Raw genomic sequence first — 11,461 nt, 5'->3', positions numbered from 1 at the left:
TTCCAACCTCTGCCTTTTACCTAGTTCCAAAGTTGCTTCCACATTTTTGGGCATCTTTAGAGCAGTACCCCACTCTACCAGTACCAATTTACTGTATTAGTTTGCTTTCATACCACTATGAGGAAATATTCAAGACTGGGTCATCTATAAAGAAAAAGAGGTAGAAAAGTAGAAAGCTGAAACTGGATCCTTTCCTTACTCCTTACACGAAAATTAATTCAAGATGGATTAGAGACTTAAATGTTAGACCTAATACCATAAAAACCCTAGAAGAAAACCTAGGTAGTACCATTCAGGACATAGGCATGGGCAAAGACTTCATGTCTAAAACACCAAAAGCAACGGCAGCAAAAGCGAAAATTAATGGGGATTATGAAGAATAAGTCACCATCTCTTCTTTGCAAATGGAAGAGGTGAGCAAGCAAAGTCTCTTCTATGGAAAGAAACAGCCTCATGAACCACATGACAATGAAAATAGCAAATGGGAGATGATAAAAAAAAAAAGGAGCCTTCCTAGACTTACTCCAGGGTCTAGGTCTAGAACAGTACTACCCCAAAAAATTGAGCAAAGCTAATTTCCATCTAGTCTATAAGACTTCTGTGTACAACACCCAGCCCAGCTCTGAACAGGAGCTTCCCTTCTATTTCCTGCAGAAACTACTGATGATGAATTATGAGCTGAGATACCTAGTCTTCAAAGATGGTAGAAACACAGAACACCAAGTACATCCAAATGCCTCAGATCAGGAAGATGAAGCTTTTGATCCATATGAAAACATTTTTGAAGACAGTGATAGTCCCACTAAATCTTCATCCACTAAGCCTAGCTCCCATATTCACCCAATGGATATTCAGATGACAATTTTTCACTGTGCAGATGATTTTGCCAGACAATATATTTTGGCCAAACTTTCCACTTGTCAGCTTTCCCTCCCCCTTTTGGTGCCTAATCCCTGTACTTCTCGGATTGAATTCTCTCTCTGGTCTCTCTGTCAAATTACAAGAAGTTGGCGAGAAGCAAGGAAATCACCAAAAGGGAAGAACCATTATAAGAATCAGCAGATGTGTTGTGTCTCTACCTCAATTGTGTCCTTCATAAGAGTTGGAAATAGCCTCTCTGCTTCCAAATCTCAGATTATGAACTGTCTTCTCAGTAAACGGAAACATGATGTGTTTTTTCACTGACACTGCAGAGGAAGCAGGAAAGATTGCCTCTTGATGGGGGATGTGGTAGAAATCTACTGGTTCTGTCCAGGAGGGGAAGATGATGACAGATTTGACAACGATGTGACCTTCACCAATCTTCATGGAGATGCAAAGGAACATGAGCAGCAGCTCAACTTCCTGAAGGAGGTGTCTACTGTCATCGTGGTCCTCATGTCAGCCACTGACGACAATGAAGGAAACTGAAAAATTGTCCATAACTTGTGGCAGGCATCGAGGCCATTGATCTGATTGCTTGATGACAAAGAAGCAACCATGACCAGTAATTCTGGCCAAAGAACGAGAATGGGTATCAAGGATAGGAATGAGGCAGAATTAATGGAGGAACTCACAGTTACAGTCAGACATTTGGAAAGAAATTTTGAAAATAAGCTAATAGCCCTTAAAAAAAAAACTTATTTCAGATAGCAAAAGACAAGCCAATGAACTCATTCATTTTAAAAACAAAAGTCAAGAAAGACTGAATAAGATAAACACAGATTTTGAAAAAGAAGTATTGGAAAGGAGCCGAAAGTTCGCTTTAACTGTAAAGGGTAAAGAATTGAGTGAGGAAGAGTTACATGAGAAATTCAATCAACTTTGGAAAAACTGGGTCTGTGATGTATCCACAACTCTCCGCAAGTCACAGAGTCTGACATTGATTTGGATTCTGAAAACATCCTTTGGGAGTATTCAAAAACAAGACGAATGACGTGGGCTTACTGACGAGAAATTCTGCAGAGAAATTTCAAATCAATTATGATAAACTTATCAAAGTGAATAAGAAATATAATCGTATCCCAACGACATTAACAGTCTTTGAGAAAGAGTTCATTAATATGACTACTGACCACATTGTTTCGAGATTTAACAAAATTATTAACAACATGTGGAAGCAACAGTGTGGTTACAACCCAAGTTATAAAGACAATAGAAGAGGAATTGAAATCTGCATCTACTCAGAAAAGATACACATTTACAAATACATTTATCATTGACTTATGTGTGTGTTTATTTCAAAGAGCAACAGAGAATTTTAAGGAAATACACAGGGCATTCAAGAGAGCAAATGATCCCGTGAACTATCTTGAAAGTAAGAAAGATGACTTCTTCACGAGTTTTAAGATCTGTCAAGGAGCAACCTCCATCAAACTATTTGTTGATGTTCTGTGGTATAAGCTCACTCCTGCAGTCTCCACTACCATATGGGAGGAAATGACCATTAAAATTGTGGGAGACATGAGCGCTACCTGCCCTGCATTCAATGGAAACAGGACTAACCTGGAGAAACACATTAGCATCTCTCTGGCAGAAGAAGAAAACTTTGATAATTACTGGGAATACCTTCATAATTCAGAATCGTTTTTTAGGAGTTACATCAAAAATCATATTAAAAGATATTGTTCAGACAATGGAGGTGAAAAAATGAAGACTTTTTTTGAAAAAAGCTCAATTGATATCAAGAATACCATCCTCTGTGCCATCCATGAATCCACATCAGTAGCTAAAGATAAAAGCAGCACTGCTTCTGGGTGGTTGGATTTATTCTGTGATTGCCTGGGGTGCAACTTGATCTTTCCACGAAAAGACTTGATAAGCATTGAACACCAGGAGATAAAACATACTGAGTTTCTTAAAGAAACCATGAGTGCAGCTTTGGATCTCACAATGAAGAAAATAGAACAGAATTATTCAAGTATGCCTATAGAAGCAATGCTTTCTAAAATTGAGAAAATGCTCTCTGAACATCTCTGTGGCTGCTGGAAGCAGTGTCCCTGCTGTGGAGCAATTTGTACAAACACAATTCCTACACACGAAGGAGACCATAGTGTACCCTTCCACCGTCCTCAGGCTGTCAATGGGGAGGAATGGTATGAAACAGATGATTTTGTCATTGATTGCTGTACTAGTTTGGTTGCAAGTGATTGTTGGTTTTGCAGGATGGCAGGAATTTCCCATTTAAGAACTATTGACAAGCAGGAGGGGATTATGCCACGTGGAGCATCACCCCAGATACCTCCATCCAGCTGTACTGGAAATGGTTTGTCTCTCACTTCAGATCGAACCTAGAAGAAAAATATCAGAAAAAAACTGAAGTAAAGGTAAAATCCCTAATGCATGGGCCAAAATCACAAAGCAGGATATGCTTGAAGACTTGAAAAAACAATAATACTCAATGACCACAAAAGAGCCCCAGTGTCTGAAGAAAAGAGGCAGTGTACCTGAACAATCCAAAAACAACTACTGCTTAAAATTAAAACCTTCACCATTTCCTTTTTTTTTTTTTTTTTTTGAGACGGAGTCTCGCTCTGTCGCCCAGGCTGGAGTGCAGTGGCCGGATCTCAGCTCACTGCAAGCTCCGCCTCCCGGGTTCACGCCATTCTCCTGCCTCAGCCTCCCGAGTAGCTGGGACTACAGGCGCCCGCCACCTCGCCCGGCTAGTTTTTTGTATTTTTTTAGTAGAGACGGGGTTTCACCGTGTTCGCCAGGATGGTCTCGATCTCCCGACCTCGTGATCTGCCCGTCTCGGCCTCCCAAAGTGCTGGGATTACAGGCTTGAGCCACCGCGCCCGGCCCACCATTTCCATTTTTAAAATGAAGTGTGTAAAAAGCAATCAGTTAACACATTAAGAGATGAAAATTTCCAGTAAAAGGACTTCATTTCTCTCTGCCTCAATTCCTCTAGTTTAAAAACAACTTACTAAAATCTGTTAATATATGATGAAATCAAATAACATTCATTTTAGAAACTTATTTCATATTTTAAACTATTAGTCTAGATACTGCTTTTTTATTTTAAAATATTTAAGTCTCAGAGTAAGTCATTTTAACAGAGGAAAATCAAAATCATTTCAGGCTGCAACAAATTTCTATAGAATAACTGTATCAGTATTTCAACCAATATACATGTCTTGACTGTAAGCTATAAACTGGCTCACTACAACCTCCACCTCCCAGGTTCAAGTCATTCTCCTGCCTCAGCCTCCTGAGTAGCTGGAACTATAGGCACATACCATCACTCCTGTCTAATTTTTTTTGTATTTTTAGTAGAGATTGGGTTTCACTATGTTGGCCAGGCTGGTCCTGACCTCACACTTGAGGGTGATCCACCCACCTCAGCCTCCCAAAATACGGGGATTACAAGCATGAGCCATTGCACCCGGCCGGACTTTTCAAGTTTTAAGTGGATTTTTTTCACTCTCTAAAGTTTTAAGGAAAAGTTATTAATATTTAAATGTAAAAACACTCATGGAACCTTCATGAGTCCCAAGCATAGCAATATTTAGGCATATTCTGTTCTAGGAAAGAACAAATCAGAGACTTGACCAAGATAGGGATGTCATCAATTCAGGAAACGTTATCAAGCAAATATGGAAAGTAGAAATCAAGTAACTGTTTTTCTCACTTAACTTTCACCCTGTTCTTCCCTGGTATATTGGCAATTCCCTGTGCATGCTAAGAAAAAAGAAAAACACAGTCGCAAAGCTTTGTTATTAAAAGCTTGGTGTTATGTACAAGTCTGAGAATTGGCTTTTGGGAAAAAATTTATGATGACCAGATAAAATGTACCACTTTAATGAAGTCTGTGGACAAGGTTCAATTAGATTGGTTATTTTAAATGATTCATTGATTATTTTAAACTGATTACTTAAAGAAAAATATCAAAAAGTATACAGTTTTAAGGCCAGGCACAGTGGCTCATGCCTGTAATCCAAGCACTTTGGGAGGCAGGGCGGGCAGATCACCTGATGTCAGGAGTTTGGGACCAGCCTGGCCAACATGGCAAAACTCCGTGTCTACTAAAAATACAAAAATTAGCCAAGCATGGTGGCAGGCACCTGTAATCCCAGCTAGTTGGGAACCTGAAGCAGGAGAATGGCTTGAACCCGGGAGGCAGAGTTTGCAGTGAGCCAAGAACATACCACTGCACTCCAGCCTGGGTGATACAGCGAGACTCCGTGTTAAAAAAAATAAATAAATAAATAAATAAAATAAAAAAGTATACAGTTTTTACAAATCTCCTAATACACTTAATTGGGTTCTAATATTTCAATGAGGAATTTATTTTTATACATATCTGGTATATTTGTGACTCTTCACACCATTTGAGCCATAAATTCATAATTAGAATAAAAATGAAGAGCACTCTGAATCCAACCAGAGCCTGAGAAGAGAAGGAAATCACCCTTCTGCAAACCTACACCTTATGCTAAGTTCTCAAAGCTGATGATCTAAAGGAATCCTGGTGCAAAGAAGAAAATTTCTTCATGTTGGACACAAATGCACCCATTGGCTTCCATTTACAGGTGTACACTATCTTCCATAAACAATGAAAATAGACAGCCCAGGGAACAGTAGCCAAGTGACTTGGATCTTCAGAGCATAGAGATAGGAATGTTAACTCTATCTCCTTTGCCCTCTCAAAGGGCTTCAAGCATATTCTCAATGTCAGGTCAAATGACTCTTCGCTCCAGAAAAAGTTTGAGGACAGAAAAATTACACAGGAAACATGTTCTTGGAGAGTATAGTTTTTCTTTTATTCTATGGAAAATAATGTTAGTGAGAGTTGGAAGGATCTCCCAAAACAATAAAATTGGAATATGATGGAAGCAGAACCCCTGTCCCGCATTATGCCTGTCTCTCACATCACTGTACCCTTAAAAACTGCTCAGTGTTAAATTACCATTTTCAGAATGCTTTTTATGTTTGTTTGGTGAATTCATAAAAGTCTTTAATGTGAAATAAGCCAAGCACAGAAAGATAAATAACGCAAGTTCGGCTGGGTGTGGTGGCTCACGCCTGTAATCCTGACATTTGGGGAGGCCGAGGCGGGCGGATCGCCTGAGGTCAGGAGTTTGAGACCACCCTGGCCAACATGGTGAAACCCCGTCTCTACTAAAAATACAAAATATAATTAGACGGGTGTGTTGGCAGGCGCCTGTAATTCTAGCCACTTGGGAGGCTGAGGCAAGGGAATTGCTTGAACTAGGGAGGCGGAGGTTGCAGTGAGCCGAGATCATGCCATTGTAATCCAGCCTGGGTGACTGAGCAAGACTCAGTCTCAGAAGAAAAATTTTTAAAAAGATGAATAACGCATGTTAATCCTCATAGGTCAGAACTAAAAGAGTTGCTCTCATAGAAGTAAACAGAATAGTGGTTACTAGAGGCTGGGAAAGGAAAGGCTGTAAAAGGGATAGGGAGAGGTTGGTTAAAGAATACAAAATTACACCCAGATAGGAGGAATAAGTTCTAGGGTTCTATAGTTCTGGAGGGTGACTATAGTTAACAATAATTCACTGTATATTTTCAAATAGTGAGAAGAAAAGATTTTAATGTTCTTGACATAGAGAAATTATAAATTATAAATTTAAGGTGACAGATATGATAATTACCCTGATCTAATCATTACACATTATATACATGTACCAAAATCTGACTCTGCACATACACCATGGAATACCATGCAGACATAAAAAACAACAAGATTATGTCTTTTGCAGGAACATAGATGGAACCGGAGACCATTGTCCTTAGCAAACGAATGCAGGAACAGAAAAATAAATACTGCACATTCTCACTTTAAGTGGGAGCTAAATGATGAGAACTCATGGACACAGAGAGGAAAACAACAGACACTGGGGTCTACCTGAGAGTGGAGGGTGGGAGAAGAGAGAGGACTGGAAAGATGAAGAAGCAGGTATAAGCCAAACGTTGAGAGTTAAAGAATGCCAGAATGCCAGCGTGCAGTTATTCTCACCCAGACTTAGTACCTGGGTGATGAAATAATCTGTACAACAAACCCACATGATATGAGTTTACCTATATAACAAATCTGCACATGTAAACATGAAGCTAAATAGAAGTTTTTTAAAATCTCACTCTGTACTGCATAAACATGTACAAATATTATGTGTGAATTCAACATTTTTAACATCTTTTTTTTCTTTTTTTTTAATTATTATACTTTAAGTTCTAGGGTACATGTGCATAACATGCAGGTTTATTACATATGTATACTTGTGCCATGTTGGTGTGCTGCACCCATCAAATCGTCAGAACCCATCAACACGTCATTTACATCAGGTATAACTCCCAATGCAATTCCTCCCCCCTTCCCCCTCCCCATGATAGGCCCTGGTGTATGATGTTCCCCTTCCTGAGTCCAAAGTGATCTCATTTGAGCAGTTCCCACCTATGAACGAGAACGCATGCGGTGTTTGGTTTTCTGTTCTTGCGATGAGTATGCGAGAATGATGGTTTCCAGCTGCATCCATGTCCCTACAAAGGGACACAAACTCATCCTTTTTGATGGCTGTAGGTAATTCCATGGTGTACATGGTACATTTTCTTCATCAGTCTGTCCACTGATGAGACATTTGGGTTGATTCAAGTCTTTGCTATTGTGAATGGTGCCACAATAAACATGCGTGTGCATGTGTCTTTATGGCAGCATGATTTGCAAATCCCTTGGGGTATATACCCAGTAATGGGATAGTTGGGTCATATGGTGCATCCCTAGTTCTAGATCCTTGAGGAATAAAAGCCATACTGTTTTCCATAATGGTTGAACTAGTTTACATTCCACCAACAGTGTAAAAAGTGTTCCTATTTCTCCACATCCTCTCAGGACCTGTTGTTTCCCTGACTTTTTAATGATTGCCATTCTAACTTCGGGTGTGAGATGGTATCTCATTTCATGGGCTTTGATTTGCATTTTCTCTGATGGCCAGTGATGATGAGCATTTTTCGTATGCGCATGAGAATGGCAGAAATATGGGCTGCATCTTTATACGCTTTTCTTCGCGAAAGGGTTGTTTGTTTCTAATTCTTGTAGAATTTGTTTTGGGAGTTCTTTCTTAAGGTTCTGGATATTAGCCCTTTGTCAGATGAGTAGATTGCAAAATTTTCTCCCACATTCTGTAGGTTTTGCTTGTTCCGCTCTGATGGGAGTTTCTTTAACAATGCAGAAGCTCTTTAGTTTAATGAGATCCCATTTGTCCACGAGATTTTGGCTTTTGTTGTCATTGCTGGTGTTTTAGACATGAAGACTTTGCCCATGCCTATGTCCTGAATGGAAACACCACCTGGGTTTTCCTCTAGGATTTTTATGGTGATAGATCTAAAATTTAAGTCTCAATCCATCTTGAATTAATTTTCCTTAAGGAGTAGAGGAAAGGATCAGTTTCGAGCCTCCTTATGGCTAATAGGCCTGCAGCACTATTTATTAATGGGAATCCTTTCCCATTTCCTTGTTTCTCTCAGGTTTGTAAATCAGATGGCTATGTAGATGTGTGGTATTATTTCTGGGGACTCTGTTCTGTTCCATTGGTCTATATCTCTGTTTGGTACCGGTACCATGCTGTTTTGGTTACTGTAGCCTTGGCAAAGGTATAGTTTGAAGTCAAGGTAGTGTGATGACTCCAGCTTTACTCTTTTGACTTAGGATTGTCTTACGGAGATCTGGGAATTACTTTTGGTTCCATATGAACTTTAAAGAAGCAGTTTTCCAATTCTGTGAAGAAACTCATTGGCAGCTTGATGGGGGATGGCATTCCAATCTATAAATTACCTTGGGCAGTATGGCCATTTTTCGATATTGGTCTTCCTATCCATGAGCATGGTATGTTCTTCCATTTTTTGTGTCCCCTTTTATTTCACTGAGCGGTGGTTTGTAGTTCACCTGCGAAGGTCCTTTTACATCCCTTATGAGTTTGGATTCCTAAGGTATTTTATTCTCTCTTTTGAAGCGTTGGTGAATGGAAGTTCATTCATGATTTGGCTCTGTGTTTGTCTGTTACTGGTGTATAAAGATGCTTGTGATTTTTGCACGATGGACATGCAGGGCAGCACTTCTCAGAAGCTTGAGGTGCAGGGGTTTTCTAAATAGACAATCATGTCATCTGCAAAGAGGGACAAATGCAACTTCTTTCCCTAACTGAATACCCTTGATTTCTTTCTCTTGCCCACCGCGTTGCCCTAAGCTGAGAACTTTAAACTATGTTGAATAGAATTGGTGAGGGATCCCTCTCTTGTGCGATTTCAAAGGAATTTGTCCTGTTTTGCCCACATTTCCATTATGATATAGGCTGTGGGTTTGTCATAAAATAGCTCTTATTATTTTTAGAAGTGCGTTCCATCCAATACCGAATTTATTGAGGATTTTTTCGCATGAAGGGCTGTTGAATTTTGTCAAAAGCCTTTTCTGCATCCTATTGAGATAATCATGTGGTTCTTGTCTTTGGTTCTCTTTCTATGCTGGATTATGTTTATTGATTTCCCAGATGACTAGACAATTATCCGGGGATTACGAAGCCCACTTGATGGTGATGGATAAAACTTTTCGTGTGCTATGAATCCGGTTTGCTAGTATTTTATTGAGGATTTTTGCATCGATGTTCATCAAGGGACTGGTCACAAAATTCTCTTTTTTGTTGTGTCTCTGCCAGGCTTTGGTATCCAGGATGATGGTGGCCTCATCAAATGAGTTGGGAGGATTCCCCTCTTTTCTAATGATTTTGTAGTCTCAGAAGGAATGGTACCACGGCTCCTCCTTGCCTCTGAAATTTAGAGAATTCAGCTGTAAGAATCCATGTGGTCCCTGGACACTTTTCGTTGGTAGGCTAGTATTATTGCCTGTAATTTCAAGGGAGCCTGCTATTGGTCTATTCAGAGTTCAACTTCTTCCCTGGTTTAGTCTTGGAAGAGTGTAAATTAATCAAGGAAATTATCCATTTCTTCTAGATTTTCCAGTTTATTTGCGGAGGTGTTTATAAGTATTCTCTGAGTACGTTTGTGGCTACTGTAAGGGTCGGTGATATCCACGCTTATCATTTTATTCGTCCATTGAGTTCATTTCTTTTTCTTTCTTTATTAGATCTCTTGCCAATGATCCACCATCCAATTTTGGTTGATCTTTTAACCAACTCCTGGATTCATTGATTTTTTTGGGGTTTTTACCATGTCTCCTATCTCCTTCAGGTTCACCGCCAAGTCTTAGTTATTTCTTTGCCTTCCTTTGGCTGAGATGTTTGCTCTTGCTTCTCTGGTTCTTTTAATTGTGATGTTAGAGTGTCAATTTTAGATCTTTCCAGCTTTCTCTTGTGGGCATTTAATTGCTATGCAGTGCCCTCACACTGCTTTGATAATTCCCGGTTGTGCATGTTGTATGCTTTGTTCGCAATTCGGTTTCCAAAGAACATCTTTGTTTTCATACCTTCATTTTCGTTATGTACCCAGAAAAATTAATTGTTCCAGAGACGGGTTATTCGGTTTTCCATGTAGTTGAGCGGTTTTGATTGAGTTTCTTAGTCCCTGAGTTCTAGTTTGATTGCACTGTGGTCTGAGAGACAGTTTGTTATAATTTCTGTTCTTGTACATTTCCTGAGGAGTGCTTTACTTCCAATTATGTGGTCAATTTTGGAGTAAGTGTGATGTGGTGCTTGAGTAGAATGTATATTCTGTTGATTTGGGGGTGGAGAGAGTTCTGTAGATGTCACAATGGGTCTGCTTGCTTTTAGAGATGAGTTCAATTCCTGGATATCCTTGTTAACTTTCTGTCTGTTGATCTGTCCCAGGCAGGCAGGTGGGGTGCTGAAGTCCATTATTATTGTATGGGAGTCTAGGAGTCTCCTTTGTAAGAATCTCTTGTAAGTCTCTAAGGACTTGCTTTGCCTTAGATCTGGAGTTGCTGCTGCTGTATTGGGTTCAATATATATTTAGGATAGTTAGCTCTTCCTGTGGTGGTCATGAGCCATTATGTAATTATGGCCTTCTTTGTCTCTTTTGATCTTTGATGGTTTTAAAGTCAACTTTATCAGGAGACTAATGTACAGCCCTGCTTTTTTTTTGTTCTCCATTTGCTTGGTAAATCTTCCTCCATCTGTTTTATTTGAGTCCTATGTATGTCTCTGCATGTGAGATGGGTCTCTGAATACAACAAACTGATGGGTCTTGACTCTTTATCCAGTTTGCCAGTCTGTATGCTTTCGGTGGGTATTTAATTCCATTTTACATTTAAGGTTAAATGTAGAAATGTTTTATCATGAAGACTTGATCCTGCCATTATGATATTAACTTCTACATTTTTGCTGCGTTAGTTGATGCAGTTTCTTCCCTAGCCTCGATGGTCTTTACATTTATGTTTTGCAATGGCTGAAGTGCGTTTCCTTTCAATGTTTAGTACTTCAGCTAGGGTCCTATAGGGGCGGCCTAGTGGTGACAAAATCTCTAAGCATTTGCTTATCTGTAAAGGTTACAT

The 11,461-nt window shown here is 39.5% G+C and overlaps 1 pseudogene; it reads left to right on the top strand.

Moving 5' to 3' along the window:
- The first annotated feature begins 253 nt into the window (after nucleotides 1-253).
- On the top strand, nucleotides 254-3,459 carry LOC101005451 (annotated as a pseudogene).
- Nucleotides 3,460-11,461: the final 8,002 nt, after the last annotated feature.

The sequence above is a fragment of the Papio anubis genome, chromosome 12 (genome assembly GCF_008728515.1).
Source record: "Papio anubis isolate 15944 chromosome 12, Panubis1.0, whole genome shotgun sequence".
Taxonomy (NCBI): domain Eukaryota; kingdom Metazoa; phylum Chordata; class Mammalia; order Primates; family Cercopithecidae; genus Papio; species Papio anubis.
The sequence above is the reverse complement of the archived record's forward strand: the minus strand, read 5'-3'. Positions and strand labels throughout refer to the sequence as shown.